Source organism: Pleurodeles waltl, chromosome 6, assembly GCF_031143425.1.
Source record: "Pleurodeles waltl isolate 20211129_DDA chromosome 6, aPleWal1.hap1.20221129, whole genome shotgun sequence".
Classification (NCBI taxonomy): Eukaryota; Metazoa; Chordata; class Amphibia; order Caudata; family Salamandridae; genus Pleurodeles; species Pleurodeles waltl.
The window spans coordinates 7366518-7383887 of record NC_090445.1 but is presented as its reverse complement, the minus strand read 5'-3'; the positions used below and the strand labels follow the sequence as shown (position 1 = coordinate 7383887).

Here is a 17370-nt window from a genome sequence, read left to right as displayed (position 1 = left end):
GTATCCTTAATAGAATTGAAAATTCTTGCCCTAAGCTAGAACATTTTTGCATCACAGGTGCATGAAAGGGTAAACGTCAGCTGTAATGCTGCGCCTCCTGCTGGCTGCAGCAGCAGCACTGTGACGTCACGACTGAGATGTAACAAGTAGTGGCAGCAGCGCTGTCGGGTTGAGGTGCCTGTGACGTCACAAAGAGACTGGAACACGCTGTCACTGTCGTATTACAGGTGACGTCACAGCCAGCTCTGCAAAGGACTTGTAATATCCAGAGACAGTAAAGAGTGCAGAGGATCCCCAGAGCGTGAAAGGGTAAAGGTCAGCTGTAATGCTGCGCGCCTGCGGCGGGAGCACTGTGACGTCACGACTGGAATGTAACAAGTAAGTACAGTAGCGCTGCGGCATCACAGGCAGACTGTAACAAACGGTCACAGTCACTGTCGCATTACAAGGGACGTCAGCGGCAGCCGGAGGATTCCAGGCCACGTGCCCGTGGGTAGCAGCCACCGCTGTAATTGAAGCATTACAGGGAGGGGTGGGGGTGGTGCGGGGTCACTCCTCCACAAGGTCGGGGGGGGGGGGGCGGTGCTCCGGGGGAGGGGGCGGAGCTCGGGCGGGGGGGCGGAGCCTGGACTAGGAAGTGCCCGTACACAGGGAGGGGAAGCTGGAGGCACCGGGTGCATCAGAGATCGGCGGACACCGACCCCCCCCCCCCCCCCCCGGCCTGCACCTGCACCCCCGGACCTTCACCCCCCCCCCAGGACATCTGCACCCCACTACATACCCCGGCCTCTCCGCCCCCGGGACCCTCCGCAGACTGCAGCTGATCCTGAAGGGACCCCCAGCATAGGCCCAGAGCAGGTGAGGACCCGCAGGAGCCCGGCCTGGGGGGCTCTTGAGGGGTACAGGAGCCCGGCCTGGGGGGGTCAGCATGGTCCTCTTGAGGGGGTACAGAAGCCAGGCCTGGGGGGGTCAGCATGGGGCTCTTACAGGGGCCAGGCCTGGGGGGGTCAGCATGGGGCTCTTACAGGGGCCAGGCCTGGGGGTGTCAGCATGGGGCTCTTGAGGGGTACAGGAGCCCGGCCTGGGGGGGTCAGCATGGGGCTCTTACAGGGGCCAGGCCTGGGGGGGTCAGCATGGGGCTCTTACAGGGGCCAGGCCTGGGGGTGTCAGCATGGGGCTCTTACAGGGGCCAGGCCTGGGGGTGTCAGCATGGGGCTCTTGAGGGGTACAGGAGCCAGGCCTGGGGGTGTCAGCATGGGGCTCTTGAGGGGTACAGGAGCCCGGCCTGGGGGGGTCAGCATGGGGCTCTTGAGGGGTACAGGAGCCCGGCCTGGGGGGGTCAGCATGGGGCTCTTACAGGGGCCAGGCCTGGGGGGGTCTTGAGGGGTACAGGAGCCCGGCCTGGGGGGGTCAGCATGGGGCTCTTACAGGAGCCAAGCCTGGGGGTGTCAGCATGGAGCTCTTGAGGGGGTACAGGAGCCCGGCCTGGGGGGGTCAGCATGGGGGTCTTGAGGGGTACAGGAGCCAGGCCTGGGGGGGTCAGCATGGGGCTCTTACAGGAGCCAGGCCTGGGGGTGTCACCATGGTGCTCTTGAGGGGGTACAGGAGCCAGGCCTGGGGGGGTCAGCATGGGGCTCTTGAGGGGGTACAGGAGCCCGGGCTGGGGGGGTCAGCATGGGGCCCTTGAGGGGTACAGGAGCCAGGCCTGGGGGGGTCAGCATGGTCCTCTTGAGGGGGTACAGGAGCCAGGCCTGGGGGGGTCAGCATGGTCCTCTTGAGGGGGTACAGGAGCCAGGCCTGGGGGGGTCAGCATGGGGCTCTTACAGGAGCCCGGCCTGGGGGGGTCAGCATGGGGCTCTTACAGGAGCCAAGCCTGGGGGTGTCAGCATGGAGCTCTTGAGGGGGTACAGGGGCCAAGCCTGGGGGTGTCAGCATGGGGCTCTTACAGGAGCCAGGCCTGGGGGGGTCAGCATGGGGCTCTTACAGGAGCCAGGCCTGGGGGGGTCAGCATGGGCTCTTACAGGAGCCAGGCCTGGGGGTGTCAGCATGGTGCTCTTGAGGGGGTAAAGGAGCCAGGCCTGGGGGTGTCAGCATGGGGCTCTTACAGGAGCCCGGCCTGGGGGGGTCAGCATGGGGCTCTTACAGGAGCCCGGCCTGGGGGGGTCAGCATGGGGCCCTTGAGGGGTACAGGAGCCCGGCCTGGGGGGGTCAGCATGGGGCTCTTACAGGAGCCAAGCCTGGGGGTGTCAGCATGGAGCTCTTGAGGGGGTACAGGGGCCAAGCCTGGGGGTGTCAGCATGGAGCTCTTGAGGGGGTACAGGAGCCAGGCCTGGGGTGTCAGCATGGGGCTCTTACAGGAGCCAAGCCTGGGGGTGTCAGCATGGAGCTCTTGAGGGGGTACAGGGGCCAAGCCTGGGGGTGTCAGCATGGAGCTCTTGAGGGGGTACAGGGGCCAAGCCTGGGGGTGTCAGCATGGAGCTCTTGAGGGGGTCCAGGAGCCAAGCCTGGGGTGTCAGCATGGGGCTCTTGAGGGAGTACAGGAGCCAGGCCTGGGGTGTCAGCATGGGGCTCTTGAGGGAGTACAGGAGCCAGGCCTGGGGGGTCAGCATGGGGCTCTTGAGGGGGTACAGGGGCCAAGCCTGGGGGGGTCAGCATGGGGCTCTTACAGGAGCCAGGCCTGGGGGTGTCAGCATGGGGCTCTTGAAGGGGTACAGGGGCCAAGCCTGGGGGTGTCACCATGGTGCTCTTGAGGGGGTACAGGAGCCAGGCCTGGGGGGTGTCAGCATGGTGCTCTTGAGGGGGTAAAGGAGCCAAGCCTGGGGGTGTCAGCATGGAGCTCTTGAGGGGGTACAGGAGCCAGGCCTGGGGGTGTCAGCATGGAGCTCTTGAGGGGGTACAGGAGCCAGGCCTGGGGGTGTCAGCATGGAGCTCTTGAGGGGGTACAGGAGCCAGGCCTGGGGGTGTCAGCATGGGGCTCTTGAGGGAGTACAGGAGCCAGGCCTGGGGGGGTCAGCATGGGGCTCTTGAGGGGGTACAGGAGCCAGGCCTGGGGTGTCAGCATGGAGCTCTTACAGGAGCCAGGCCTGGGGGTGTCAGCATGGGGCTCTTGAGGGGGTACAGGGGCCAAGCCTGGGGGGGTCAGCATGGGGCTCTTACAGGAGCCAGGCCTGGGGGTGTCAGCATGGGGCTCTTGAAGGGGTACAGGGGCCAAGCCTGGGGGTGTCACCATGGTGCTCTTGAGGGGGTACAGGAGCCAGGCCTGGGGGGTGTCAGCATGGTGCTCTTGAGGGGGTAAAGGAGCCAAGCCTGGGGGTGTCAGCATGGAGCTCTTGAGGGGGTACAGGAGCCAGGCCTGGGGGTGTCAGCATGGAGCTCTTGAGGGGGTACAGGAGCCAGGCCTGGGGGTGTCAGTATGGAGCTCTTGAGGGGGTCCAGGAGCCAAGCCTGGGGTGTCAGCATGGGGCTCTTGAGGGAGTACAGGAGCCAGGCCTGGGGGTGTCAGCATGGGGCTCTTGAGGGGGTACAGGGGCCAAGCCTGGGGGGGTCAGCATGGGGCTCTTACAGGAGCCAGGCCTGGGGGCGTCAGTATGGAGCTCTTGAGGGGGTCCAGGAGCCAAGCCTGGGGTGTCAGCATGGGGCTCTTGAGGGAGTACAGGAGCCAGGCCTGGGGGGGTCAGCATGGGGCTCTTGAGGGGGTACAGGGGCCAAGCCTGGGGGGGTCAGCATGGGGCTCTTACAGGAGCCAAGCCTGGGGTGTCAGCATGGGGCTCTTGAGGGAGTACAGGAGCCAGGCCTGGGGTGTCAGCATGGGGCTCTTGAGGGGGTAAAGGAGCCAGGCCTGGGGGGGTCAGCATGGGGCTCTTGAGGGGGTACAGGGGCCAATCCTGGGGGGGTCAGCATGGGGCTCTTACAGGAGCCAGGCCTGGGGGTGTCAGCATGGGGCTCTTGAAGGGGTACAGGAGCCAGACCTGGGGTGTCAGCATGGGGCTCTTGAAGGGGTACAGGAGCCAAGCCTGGGGGGGGGGTCAGCATGGTGCTCTTGAGGGGGTACAGGAGCCAAGCCTGTGGGTGTCAGCATGGTGCTCTTGAGGGGGTACAGGAGCCAAGCCTGGGGGTGTCAGCATGGTGCTCTTGAGGGGCACAGGAGCCAGGCCTGGGGTGTCAGCATGGTGCTCTTGAGGGGGTACAGGAGCCAAGCCTGTGGGTGTCAGCATGGTGCTCTTGAGGGGGTACAGGAGCCGGGCCTGGAGGTGTCAGCATGGAGCTCATGAGGGGGTAAAGGAGCCAGGCCTGGGGGTGTCAGCATGGAGCTCTTGAGGGGTACAGGAGCCAGGCCTGGGGGTGTCAGCATGGTGCTCTTAAGGGGGTAAAGGAGCCAGGCCTGTGGGTGTCAGCATGGTGCTCTTAAGGGGGTAAAGGAGCCAGGCCTGGGGGTGTCAGCATGGAGCTCTTGAGGGGTACAGGAGCCAGGCCTGGGGGGGGTCAGCATGGAGCTCTTGAGGGGTACAGGAGCCAAGCCTGGGGGTGTCAGCATGGGGCTCTTGAGGGGTACAGGAGCCAGGCCTGGGGGGGTCAGCATGGGGCTCTTACAGGAGCCAGGCCTGGGGGTGTCAGCATGGAGCTCTTGAGGGGGTACAGAAGCCAAGCCTGTGGGTGTCAGCATGGTGCTCTTGAGGGGGAGTACAAGAGCCAGGCCTGGGGGTGTCAGCATGGTGCTCTTGAGGGGGGGTACAAGACCTAGGCCTGGGGGTGTCAGCATGGTGCTCTTGAGGGGGTACAGGAGCCAGGCCTGGGGGTGTCAGCATGGTCCTCTTGAGGGGGTACAGAAGCCAAGCCTGGGGGTGTCAGCATGGTCCTCTTGAGGGGGTACAGAAGCCAAGCCTGGGGGTGTCAGCATGGTGCTCTTGAGGGGTACAGGAGCCAGGCCTGGGGGTGTCAGCATGGGGCTCTTGAGGGGGTACAGGAGCCAGGCCTGGGGGTGTCAGCATGGGGCTCTTGAGGGGGTACAGGAGCCAGGCCTGGGGGTGTCAGCATGGGGCTCTTGAGGGGGTACAGGAGCCAGGCCTGGGGGTGTCAGCATGGAGCTCTTGAGGGGGGTACAGGAGCCAAGCCTCTGGTCGAGAGTGCCAGCTGGAGCTCCTGAAGGGATGGTGGGGGTATAGTAGCCAAGCCTGGGGGTGTCAACATGGAGCTGTGTGGAACTGGGCTACAAGGGCTGAGGCTACAGGGAGGTGTTTTGAGCTGTCCGATGGCTGTGTCTCTCTGGGGAGCTGTGTTTAGGTGTCCGATGGCTGTGTCTACAAGGAGCTGTGTTTAGGTGTCCGATGGCTGTGTTTACAGTAAGCTGTGTTTAGATGTCTGATGGCTGTGTCTCTGTGGAGTTGTGTTTAGATGTCTGATGGCTGTGACTCTCTGGAGCTGTGTTTAGGTGTCTGATGGCTGTGTCTCTGTGGAGCTGTGTTTAGGTGTCCGATGGCTGTGTCTCTGTGGAGCTGTGTTTAGGTGTCCGATGGCTGTGTCTCTGTGGAGCTGTGTTTAGGTGTCCGATGGCTGTGTCTCTGTGGAGCTGTGTTTAGGTGTCCGATGGCTGTGTCTCTGTGGAGCTGTGTTTAGGTGTCCGATGGCTGTGTCTCTGTGGAGCTGTGTTTAGGTGTCCGATGGCTGTGTCTACGTGGAGCTGTGTTTACGTGTCCGATGGCTGTGTCTACATGGAGCTGTGTTTACGTGTCCGATGGCTGTGTCTACATGGAGCTGTGTTTAGGTGTCAGATGGCTGTTTCTACATGGAGCTGTGTTTAGGTGTCCGATGGCTGTGTCTACACGGAGCTGTGTTTAGGTGTCCGATGGCTGTGACTACAGGGAGCTGTGTTTAGGCGTCTGGTGGCTGTGTCTACAGAGAACTGTGTTTAGGTGGCTGTGTCTACAGTAAGCTGTATTTAGGAGTTCGATGGTTGTGTCTCTATGGAGCTGTGTTTGGATGTCTGATGGTTGTGTCTCTGTGGAGTTGTGTTTGGATGTCTGATGGCTGTCTATTTATGGAGATGTGTTTAGGTATCTGATGGCTGTGTCTACAGGGAGCTGTGTTTACGTGTCCGATGGTTGTGTCACTATGGAGCTGTGTTTGGGTGTCTGATGGCCATGTCTCTATGGAGCTGTGTTTAGGTGTCCGAAGGCTGTGTGTTCAAGGAGCTGTGTTTAGGTGTCGGAAGGATGGGTATACATGGAGCTGTGTTCAGGTGTCCAATGGCTGTGTCTACAGGGAGCTGTGTTTAGGTGTCCGATGGCTGTGTCTACAGGGAGCTGTGTTTAGGTGTCCGATGGCTGTGTCTACAGGGAGCTGTGTTTAGGTGTCCGATGGCTGTGTCTACAGTGAGCTGTGTTTAGGTGTCCGATGGCTGTGTCTACAGGGAGCTGTGTTTAGGTGTCCGATGGCTGTGTCTACAGGGAGCTGTGTTTAGGTGTCCGATGGCTGTGTCTACAGGGAGCTGTGTTTAGGTGTCCGATGGCTGTGTCTACAGGGAGCTGTGTTTAGGTGTCCGATGGCTGTGTCTACAGGGAGCTGTGTTTAGGTGTCCGATGGCTGTGTCTACAGGGAGCTGTGTTTAGGTGTCCGATGGCTGTGTCTACAGGGAGCTGTGTTTAGGTGTCCGATGGCTGTGTCTACAGGGAGCTGTGTTTACACGTCCGATGGCTGTGTCTGCAGGGAGCTGTGTTTACACGTCCGATGGCTGTGTCTGCAGGGAGCTGTGTTTACACGTCCGATGGCTGTGTCTGCAGGGAGCTGTGTTTACACGTCCGATGGCTGTGTCTGCAGGGAGCTGTGTTTACACGTCCGATGGCTGTGTCTGCAGGGAGCTGTGTTTACACGTCCGATGGCTGTGTCTGCAGGGAGCTGTGTTTACACGTCCGATGGCTGTGTCTGCAGGGAGCTGTGTTTACACGTCCGATGGCTGTGTCTGCAGGGAGCTGTGTTTACACGTCCGATGGCTGTGTCTACAGGGAGCTGTGTTTACACGTCCGATGGCTGTGTCTACAGGGAGCTGTGTTTACACGTCCGATGGCTGTGTCTACAGGGAGCTGTGTTTAGGTGTCTGATGGCTGTGTCTACAGGGAGCTGTGTTTAGGTGTCTGATGGCTGTGTCTACAGTGAGCTGTGTTTAGGCGTCCGATGGCTGTGTCTACAGGGAGCTGTGTTTCGGCGTCCGATGGCTGTGTCTACAGTGAGCTGTGTTTAGGTGTCCGATGGCTGTGTCTACAGGGAGCTGTGTTTAGGTGTTTGTTGTGTCTCTATGGAGCTGTGTTTGGATGTCTGATGGTTGTGTCTCTATGGAGCTGTGTTTGGATGTCTGGTGGCTGTGTCTCTCTGGAGCTGTGTTTAGGTATCTGATGACCGTGTCTGCAAGGAGCTGTGTTTAGGTGTCCAATTGCTGTATCTCTATGGAGCTGTGTTTAAGTGTCCGATGGCTGTGTCTACAAGGAGCTGTGTTTACGTGTCCGATGGCTGTGTCTACAAGGAGCTGTGTTTAGGTAGCCGATGGCTGTGTCTACAGGGAGCTGTGTTTAGGTGTTGAAGGCTGTGTCTACAGGGAGCTGTGTTCAGACGTCTGATGGCTGTGTCTATGGAGCTGTGTTTCCGTGTCTTATGGCTGTGGCCACAGGGAGCTGTGTCTAGTGGCTGTGTCTACAGGGAGCTGTGTCTAGTGGCTGTGTCTACAAGGAGCTGTGGTTAAGTGTCTGAAGTTTGTGCCTCTGTGAAGCTGTGTTTAGGTGTCCGATGGCTGTGTCTACAGGGTACCGTGTTCAGTTAGGGGTCTGATGGCTTCGTCTACAAAGAGCTGTGTTTAGCTGTCCGATGGCTCTCTCTATGGAGCTGTGTTTCCGTGTCTGATGGCTGTGTCCACAGGGAGCTGTGTCTAGTGGCTGTGTCTACAGGGAGCTGTGTTTAGGTGTCTAGTGGCTGTGTCTACAAGGAGCTGTGGTTAAGTGTCTGAAGTTTGTGCCTCTGTGAAGCTGTGTTTAGGTGTCCGATGGCTGTGTCTACAGGGTACCGTGTTCAGTTAGGGGTCTGATGGCTTCGTCTACAAAGAGCTGTGTTTAGCTGTCCGATGGCTCTCTCTATGGAGATGTGTTTAGGTGTCCGATGGCTGTCTCTACAGGGAGCTGTGTTTAGGTGTCTAGTGGCTGTGTCTTCAAGGAGCTGTGTTTGGGTGTCTGATAGCTGTGTCTACAGAGAGCTGTGTTTAGGTGTGTAGTGACTGTGTCTACTGGGAACTGTGTTTAGGTGTCTGATGGCTGGGTCTACAGGGAGCTGTGTTTAGGTGTCCGATGGCTTAGTCTACGAGGGCTGTGTTTATGTGTCTAGTGGCTTTGTCTACAGGGAGCTGTCTTTAGGTGTCTGATGGCTGTGTCTACAAGGAGCTGTGTGTTAGGTGTCCGATGGTTGTGTCTCTATGGAGCTGTGTTAAGGTGTCCGATGGCTGTGTCTACAAGGACCTGTGTTTAGGTGTCTGATCGCTGTGTCTTCAGGGAGCTGTGTATAGGTGTCTAGTGGCTTAGTCTACAGGGAGCTGTGTTTAGGGGTCCGGTGGCTTTATCTACAAGGAGTGGCGTTGAGGTGTCCCATGACTGTCTACAGGGAACTGTCTTTAGGTGTCTAGAGGCTGTGTCTATAGGGCGCTGTGTTTAGCTGTCCCATGACTGTCTACAGGGAGCTGTGTTTAGGTGTCAAGTGGCTGTGTCTACAGGGAGCTGTGTTTAGGTGTCAAGTGGCTGTGTCTACAGGGAGCTGTGTTTAGGTGCCTGATGGCTGTGTCTACAGGGAGCTGTGTTTAGGTGTCCGATGGCTGTGTCTACAGGGAGCTGTGTTTAGGTGCCGTTTGGCTGTGTCTACAAGGAGCTGTGTTTAGGTGCCCGATGGCTGTGTCTACAGGGAGCTGTGTTTAGTCGTCCGATGGCTGTGTCTCTATGGAACTGTGTTTACGTGTCCGATGGCTGTGTCTCTATGGAGCTGTGTTTACGTGTCCGATGGCTGTGTCTACAGGGAGCTGTGTTTATGTATCCGATGGCTACGTGTACAAGAAGCTGTGTTTAGGTGTCTGATGGCTGTGTCTACAGGGAGCTGTGTCTAGTGGCTGTGTCTACAGGGAGCTGTGTTTAGGTGTCTAGTGGCTGTGTCTACATGGAGCTGTGGTTAAGTGTCCGAAGTTTGTGTCTCTGTGAAGCTGTGTTTAGGTGTCCGATGGCTGTGTCTACAGAGAGCTGTGTTTAGTTGTGTAGTGACTGTGTCTACTGGGAACTGTGTTTAGGTGTCTGATGGCTGGGTCTACAAGGAGCTGTGTTTATGTGTCCGATGGCTTAGTCTACGAGGAGATGTGTTTAGGTGTCCGGTGGCTGTGTCTCTGTGGAGCTGTATTTAGGTGTCTAGTGGCTGTGTCTCTATGGAGCTGTGTTTAGGTGTCCGATGGCTGTATCTACAGGGAGCCGTGTTTAGGTATCTAGTGGCTGTGTCTCTATGGAGCTGTGTTTAGGTGTCCGATGACTGTGTCTAGAGGGAGCTGTGCTTGGGTATCTGATGTCTGTGTCTACAGGGAGCTGTGTCTAGTGGCTGTGTCTCTATAGGGAGCTGTGTTTAGGTGTCTAGTGGCTGTGTCTTCAAGGAGCTGTGTTTAGGTGTCTAGTGGCTGTGTCTACGTGGAGTTGGTTTGAGCTGTCCGATGGCTGCATCAACTGAGAGCTGTGTTAGGTGTCTAGTGACTGTGTCTACAGGGAGATGTGTTTAGGTGTCTGATGGCCGTGTCTCTATAGAGCTGTGTTTAGTTTTAGGTGTTCGATGGCTGTGTCTCCATGGAGGTGTATTTGGTGTCTAGTGGCTGTATTTACATGGACTGGTTCTAAGCTGTCCGATGGCTGTGTCTACAGAGAGCTGTGTTTAGTATCCGATGGCTGTGTGTACAAGGAGCTGTATATAGCTGTCTGATGACTGTGCCTACAGAGAGCTGTTTTTAGCTGTCCCATGAGACTGTGTACAGGGAGCTGTGTTCAGGTGTCTAGTACCCGTGTCTACAAGGAGCTGTGTTTAGGTGTCTGATGGCTGTGTCTCTATGGAGCTGTGTTTAGGTGTCCAATAGCTGTGTCTACAGAGAGCTGGGTTTATGTTTCTGGTGTCTGTGTCTACAGGGAACTGCCTTTAGGTGCCCGATGGCTGTGTCTACAGTGAGCTGTGTTTAGACGTCCGATAGCTGTGTCTCTATGGAGCTGTGTTTACGTGTCTGATGGCTGTGTCTACAGGGAGCTGTGTTTAGGTGCCCGATGGTTGTGTCTACAGGGAGCTGTGTTTAGGTGTCTGATGGCTGTGTCTACAGGGAGCTGTGTTTAGGTGTCTGATGGCTGTATCTACAGGGAGCTGTGTTTACACGTCCGATGGCTGTGTCTGCAGGGAGCTGTGTTTACACGTCCGATGGCTGTGTCTGCAGGGAGCTGTGTTTACACGTCCGATGGCTGTGTCTGCAGGGAGCTGTGTTTACACGTCCGATGGCTGTGTCTGCAGGGAGCTGTGTTTACACGTCCGATGGCTGTGTCTACAGGGAGCTGTGTTTACACGTCCGATGGCTGTGTCTACAGGGAGCTGTGTTTAGGTGTCCAATTGCTGTATCTCTATGGAGCTGTGTTTAGGTGTCTGATGGCTGTGTCTACAGGGAGCTGTGTTTAGACGTCCAATGGCTGTGTCTACAGGGAGCTGTGTTTAGGTGTCTGATGGCTGTGTCTACAGGGAGCTGTGTTTAGACGTCCAATGGCTGTGTCTACAGGGAGCTGTGTTTAGGCGTCCGATGGCTGTGTCTACAGTGAGCTGTGTTTAGGTGTCCGATGGCTGTGTCTACAGGGAGCTGTGTTTAGGTGTTTGTTGTGTCTCTATGGAGCTGTGTTTGTATGTCTGATGGTTGTGTCTCTATGGAGCTGTGTTTGGATGTCTGATGGTTGTGTCTCTATGGAGCTGTGTTTGGATGTCTGGTGGCTGTGTCTCTCTGGAGCTGTGTTTAGGTATCTGATGACCGTGTCTGCAAGGAGCTGTGTTTAGGTGTCCAATTGCTGTATCTCTATGGAGCTGTGTTTAGGTGTCCGATGGATGTGTCTACAAGAAGCTGTGTTTACGTGTCCGATGGCTGTGTCTACAAGGAGCTGTGTTTAGGTAGCCGATGGCTGTGTCTACAGGGAGCTGTGTTTAGGTGTTGAAGGCTGTGCCTACAGGGAGCTGTGTTTAGACGTCTGATGGCTGTGTCTCTATGGAGCTGTGTTTCCGTGTCTGATGGCTGTGTCCACAGGGAGCTGTGTCTAGTGGCTGTGTCTACAGGGAGCTGTGTTTAGGTGTCTAGTGGCTGTGTCTACAAGGAGCTGTGGTTAAGTGTCTGAAGTTTGTGCCTCTGTGAAGCTGTGTTTAGGTGTCCGATGGCTGTGTCTACAGGGTACCGTGTTCAGTTAGGGGTCTCATGGCTTCGTCTACAAAGAGCTGTGTTTAGCTGTCCGATGGCTCTCTCTATGGAGATGTGTTTAGGTGTCCGATGGCTGTCTCTACAGGGAGCTGTGTTTAGGTGTCTAGTGGCTGTGTCTTCAAGGAGCTGTGTTTGGGTGTCTGATAGCTGTGTCTACAGAGAGCTGTGTTTAGGTGTGTAGTGACTGTGTCTACTGGGAACTGTGTTTAGGTGTCTGATGGCTGGGTCTACAGGGAGCTGTGTTTAGGTGTCCGATGGCTTAGTCTACGAGGGCTGTGTTTATGTGTCTAGTGGCTTTGTCTACAGGGAGCTGTCTTTAGGTGTCTGATGGCTGTGTCTACAAGGAGCTGTGTGTTAGGTGTCCGATGGTTGTGTCTCTATGGAGCTGTGTTAAGGTGTCCGATGGCTGTGTCTACAAGGACCTGTGTTTAGGTGTCTGATCGCTTTGTCTTCAGGGAGCTGTGTATGGGTGTCTAGTGGCTTAGTCTACAGGGAGCTGTGTTTAGGGGTCCGGTGGCTTTATCTACAAGGAGTGGCGTTGAGGTGTCCCATGACTGTCTACAGGGAACTGTCTTTAGGTGTCTAGAGGCTGTGTCTATAGGGCGCTGTGTTTAGCTGTCCCATGACTGTCTACAGGGAGCTGTGTTTAGGTGTCAAGTGGCTGTGTCTACAGGGAGCTGTGTTTAGGTTTCAAGTGGCTGTGTCTTCAGGGAGCTGTGTTTAGGTGTCAAGTGGCTGTGTCTACAGGGAGCTGTGTTTAGGTCTCCGATGGCTGTGTCTACAGGGAGCTGTGTTTAGGTGTCCGATGGCTGTGTCTACAGGGAGCTGTGTTTAGGTGCCGTTTGGCTGTGTCTACAGGGAGCTGTGTTTAGGTCTCCGATGGCTGTGTCTACAGGGAGCTGTGTTTAGGTGTCCGATGGCTGTGTCTACAGGGAGCTGTGTTTAGGTGCCGTTTGGCTGTGTCTACAGGGAGCTGTGTTTAGTCGTCCGATGGCTGTGTCTCTATGGAACTGTGTTTACGTGTCCGATGGCTGTGTCTCTATGGAGCTGTGTTTACGTGTCCGATGGCTGTGTCTACAGGGAACTGTGTTTATGTATCCGATGGCTACGTGTACAAGAAGCTGTGTTTAGGTGTCTGATGGCTGTGTCTACAGGGAGCTGTGTCTAGTGGCTGTGTCTACAGGGAGCTGTGTTTAGGTGTCTAGTGGCTGTGTCTACAAGGAGCTGTGGTTAAGTGTCCGAAGTTTGTGTCTCTGTGAAGCTGTGTTTAGGTGTCCGATGGCTGTGTCTACAGGGAGCTGTGTTTAGGTGTCTAGTGGCTGTGTCTTCAAGGAGCTGTGTTTAGGTGTCTGATAGCTGTGTCTACAGAGAGCTATGTTTAGTTGTGTAGTGACTGTGTCTACTGGGAACTGTGTTTAGGTGTCTGATGGCTGGGTCTACAAGGAGCTGTGTTTATGTGTCCGATGGCTTAGTCTACGAGGAGATGTGTTTAGGTGTCCGGTGGCTGTGTCTCTGTGGAGCTGTATTTAGGTGTCTAGTGGCTGTGTCTCTATTGAGCTGTGTTTAGGTGTCCGATGACTGTGTCTAGAGGGAGCTGTGCTTGGGTATCTGATGTCTGTGTCTACAGGGAGCTGTGTCTAGTGGCTGTGTCTCTGTAGGGAGCTGTGTTTAGGTGTCTAGTGGCTGTGTCTTCAAGGAGCTGTGTTTAGGTGTCTAGTGGCTGTGTCTACGTGGAGTTGGTTTGAGCTGTCCGATGGCTGCATCAACTGAGAGCTGTGTTAGGTGTCTAGTGACTGTGTCTACAGGGAGATGTGTTTAGGTGTCTGATGGCCGTGTCTCTATAGAGCTGTGTTTAGTTTTAGGTGTTCGATGGCTGTGTCTCCATGGAGGTGTATTTGGTGTCTAGTGGCTGTGTTTACATGGACTGGTTCTAAGCTGTCCGATGGCTGTGTCTACAGAGAGCTGTGTTTAGTATCTGATGGCTGTGTGTACAAGGAGCTGTATATAGGTGTCTGATGACTGTGCCTACAGAGAGCTGTTTTTAGCTGTCCCATGAGACTGTGTACAGGGAGCTGTGTTCAGGTGTCTGATGGCTGTGTCTCTATGGAGCTGTGTTTAGGTGTCCAATAGCTGTGTCTACAGAGAGCTGGGTTTATGTTTCTGGTGTCTGTGTCTACAGGGAACTGCCTTTAGGTGCCCGATGGCTGTGTCTACAGTGAGCTGTGTTTACGTGTCCGATGGCTGTGCCTACAGGGAGTTGTGTTTAGACGTCCGATAGCTGTGTCTCTATGGAGCTGTGTTTACGTGTCTGATGGCTGTGTCTACAGGGAGCTGTGTTTAGGTGCCCGATGGCTGTGTCTACAGGGAGCTGTGTTTAGGTGTCTGATGGCTGTGTCTACAGGGAGCTGTGTTTAGGTATCCGATGGCTGTGTCTCTATGGAGCTGTGTTTACGTGTCCGATGGCTGTGTCTCTATGGAGCTGTGTTTAGGTGTCCGACGGCTGTGTCTACAGGGAGCTGTGTTTACGTGTCTGATGGCTGTGTCTACAGGGAGCTGTGTTTAGACGTCCGATGGCTGTGTCTCTATGGATCTGTGTCTGATTCATGCTCTTCTCCGAGACCCCGGGGGTGCAGCTTAGGGTGTCTGATTCATGCTCTTCTCACAGACTCCAGCGGCTGCAGCTGTGGGGTGTCGGATTCATGTTCTTCTCACAGACCCCAGGGGCTGCAGCTGTGGGGTGTCTGATTCATGCTCTTCTCCGAGACCCCGGGGGCTGCGGCTGTGGGGTGTCTGATTCATGCTCTTCTCCGAGACCCCGGGGGCTGCGGCTGTGGGGTGTCTGATTCATGCTCTTCTCCGAGACCCCGGGGGCTGCGGCTGTGGGGTGTCTGATTCATGCTCTTCTCCGAGACCCCGGGGGGGGGTGCAGCTTAGGGTGTCTGATTCATGCTCCTCTCTGAGACCCCAGGGGCTGCAGTTCAGGGTGTCTGATTCATGCTCTTCTCACAGACCCCAGGGGCTGCAGCTGTGGGGAGTCTGATTCATGCTCTTCTTACAGACCCCGGGGGCTGCGGCTGTGGGGTGTCTGATTCATGCTCTTCTCACAGACTGCAGGGGCTTCAACTGTGGGGTGTCTGATTCATGCTCTTCTCACAGACCCCAGGGGCTGCAGCTGTGGGGTGTCTGATTCATGCTCTTCTCACAGACCCCGGTGGCTGCGGCTGTGGGGTGTCTGATTCATGCTCTTCTCTGAGACCCCGTGGGGTGCAGCTTAGGGTGTCTGATTCATGCTCTTCTCACAGACCCCAGGGGCTGCAGCTGTGGGGAGTCTGATTCATGCTCTTCTCACAGACCCCAGGGGCTGCAGCTGTTGGGTGTCTGATTCATGCTCTTCTCCGAGACCCCTTGCGTCATGATACTGGGCTTTGTGCTCCAGATACTTGTGGTTTGCAGTCACCAAATTTGTAATGTGCTGGAGCCCACCATGGCAGGACAGCCATGTGCTTTTAAAACATAGCACCACTGAAGCCAGCCTGGGCTGTGTGCCTGGGCTGTGTGCCTGGGCTGTGTGCCTGAGCTGTGTGCCTGAGCTGTGTGCCTGAGCTGTGTGCCTGAGCTGTGTGCCTGAGCTGCGTGCCTGGGCTGCGTGCCTGGGCTGTGTGCCTGAGCTGTGTGCCGGGGCTGCTGGCAGCGTGCCCGTATACAGGAAGTCAATTTGTGTGCAGATTAGGGGATTAAACTCGCATTATGTGGCACATTCTGTCACATTCTCTAGCAATAGTGGCATTTTGGCACACTTTAATTTAAAAGCAACCCCCAAGACAGTAAACAAAGGCCTGTGTGAAAACCGGACACAATCAGCAGAGCTGTGTCAAAGGCTGTGCACCAAAAGCTGCGGATTTTGTCTCCCGTGGAAGAACAGGAAAGCTTTTATTAACACTGCTCTAACATCAGTCACTTGCTAACAAAGTTCTTGGAGTTGCTAAAAGTAGCCCTGTCTGCATCCTCCTCACTTTGTTGTCTGAATCTCCACTCTTTGCTTCGATGTCTCATTCTCCACACCTTGCTTCGATGTCTGAGTCTCTACTGATTGCTTCGTTGTCTGGGTCTCTACTCATTGCTTCGTTGTCTGGGTCTCTACTCATTGCTTCGATGTCTGGGTCTCTACTCATTGCTTCGATGTCTGGGTCTCTACTCATTGTTTCGTTGCCTGGGTCTCCACTCTTTGCATTGTTGTCTGGGTCTCCACTCTTTGCATTGTTGTCTGGGTCTCCACTCCTTGCATTGTTGTCTGGGTCTCCACTCCTTGCATTGTTGTCTGGGTCTCCACTCCTAGCATTGTTGTCTGGGTCTCCACTCCTAGCATTGTTGTCTGGGTCTCCACTCCTAGCATTGTTGTCTGGGTCTCCACTCCTAGCATTGTTGTCTGGGTCTCCACTCCTTGCATTGTTGTCTGGGTCTCCACTCCTTGCATTGTTGTCTGGGTCTCCACTCCTTGCATTGTTGTCTGGGTCTCCACTCCTTGCATTGTTGTCTGGGTCTCCACTCCTTGCATTGTTGTCTGGGTCTCCACTCCTTGCATTGTTGTCTGGGTCTCCACTCCTCGCTTCGCTGTCTGGGTCTCCACTCCTCGCTTCGCTGTCTGGGTCTCCACTCCTCGCTTCGCTGTCTGGGTCTCCACTCCTCGCTTCGCTGTCTGGGTCTCCACTCCTCGCTTCGCTGTCTGGGTCTCCACTCCTCGCTTCGCTGTCTGGGTCTCCACTCCTCGCTTCGCTGTCTGGGTCTCCACTCCTCGCTTCGCTGTCTGGGTCTCCACTCCTCGCTTCGCTGTCTGGGTCTCCCCTCCTCGCTTCGCTGTCTGGGTCTCCCCTCCTCGCTTCGCTGTCTGGGTCTCCCCTCCTCGCTTCGCTGTCTGGGTCTCCACTCCTCGCTTCGCTGTCTGGGTCTCCACTCCTCGCTTCGCTGTCTGGGTCTCCACTCCTCGCTTCGCTGTCTGGGTCTCCACTCCTCGCTTCGCTGTCTGGGTCTCCACTCCTCGCTTCGCTGTCTGGGTCTCCACTCCTCGCTTCGCTGTCTGGGTCTCCACTCCTCGCTTTGCTGTCTGGGTCTCCACTCCTCGCTTTGCTGTCTGGGTCTCCACTCCTCGCTTTGCTGTCTGGGTCTCCACTCCTCGCTTTGCTGTCTGGGTCTCCACTCCTCGCTTTGCTGTCTGGGTCTCCACTCCTCGCTTTGCTGTCTGGGTCTCCACTCCTCGCTTTGCTGTCTGGGTCTCCACTCCTCGCTTTGCTGTCTGGGTCTCCACTCCTCGCTTCGCTGTCTGGGTCTCCACACCTTGCCTCGTTGTCTTGGTCTGGGTCTCCACACCTTTCCTCGTTGTCTTGGTTTGGGTCTCCACACCTTGCTTCGATGTCTGGGTCTCTACACCTTGCTTCGATGTCTGGGTCTCTACACCTTGCTTCGATGTCTGGGTCTCTACACCTTGCTTCGATGTCTGGGTCTCTACACCTTGCTTCGATGTCTGGGTCTCTACACCTTGCTTCGATGTCTGGGTCTCTACACCTTGCTTCGATGTCTGGGTCTCTACACCTTGCTTCGATGTCTGGGTCTCCACTCATTGCATTGTTGTCTGGGTCTCTACACCTTGCTTCGATGTCTGGGTCTCCACTCCTTGCATTGTTGTCTGGGTCTCCACTCCTTGCAATGTTGTCTGGGTCTCCACACCTTGCTTTGAAGTCTGGTTCTCCACTCATTGCATTGTTGTCTGGGTCTCCACTCATTGCATTGCTGTCTGGGTCTCCACTCCTCGCTTTGCTGTCTGGGTCTCCACTCCTCGCTTTGCTGTCTGGGTCTCCACTCCTCGCTTTGCTGTCTGGGTCTCCACTCCT

General features: G+C 56.1%; 1 protein-coding gene across 2 annotated transcripts in view; it reads left to right on the top strand.

Annotated features, from left to right (window-relative positions):
• The first annotated feature begins 608 nt into the window (after window positions 1-608).
• Window positions 609-17370, top strand: part of SLC27A4 (solute carrier family 27 member 4) — a 216662-nt gene continuing 199900 nt past the window's right edge. Inside the window, exon 1 of one of the 2 annotated variants that reach the window (XM_069236970.1) lies at window positions 609-858. The gene's annotated coding sequence lies outside the window, so the exon portion shown is untranslated. The remainder of the gene's footprint in view (window positions 859-17370) is intronic. The other variant, XM_069236971.1, reaches the window with a different exon arrangement.